The sequence below is a fragment of the Diachasma alloeum genome, unplaced genomic scaffold (assembly GCF_001412515.2).
Source record: "Diachasma alloeum isolate Michigan unplaced genomic scaffold, Dall2.0 Dall_scaffold_00327, whole genome shotgun sequence".
NCBI lineage: Eukaryota > Metazoa > Arthropoda > Insecta > Hymenoptera > Braconidae > Diachasma > Diachasma alloeum.
In genome coordinates, this window is record NW_021680466.1 from 669,714 (window position 1) to 670,492 (window position 779).

The window sequence follows — 779 nt, forward strand, 5'->3', positions numbered from 1 at the left end:
GGGGGGGGGAGGAGTGGGAGATAATAATGAGGAGAATCACGATTGAAAAGAAGGAATAATATTCTCACTTGTTCCCATTCGCGAAACAGCACTTTTTTCTTCCAATAATGGAATTACAGAGACTCTTTGAAAAAAATTCTACGAACACCATTCGTTACGACTGTTGACCCACGACTGACTTGTTTTTCGATATACGGGGGGTAGAAAAAAAAACCCATCGCAAGAGGGCCCCTTCTCTTTTTCCGTTGGCCGAATGCCTCGTAAGGGGGTGGCTATATCGCCGTAGCTATAAAAAAAGAAGTAGGAGGTTTAATAGAAGAAGAAAAAAAATGGGGGGGGGTAATTTTTACCCGTGCCCCTGCAACACATGCGTGACTAACTACAGTCGTGTGGGAGTCCAGGGGGGGAGGGGGGCATGATTAAAAAAACAGGACGGCTCCCCTTTTTTAGGGACCCCTCCCACTGTCACAACCCGCCCTCTAGGATAATCCAATCATAAACCCCTATGCTCCCCTCTGGCTATTCGTCAATAAATGATGAAGGAAGAAAAATATCTTCATCAGAAAAAATTGATTTCATGATTCTCCTGTGCCCTCCCCCACGTACCCCCTTGAATATAGGACAATCACCCAGTTCTAACTGACCATTAAGTTTATCACCGGACAATACCACGGATATACAACAGGATTTTGGGTTTTAGTTCGGTCTCATATACACTCAAGCCACAATCCCTCCTGAGATAGCGGGAAGGAGGTGGGCGGGGGTGTGTGGGGGGGGGG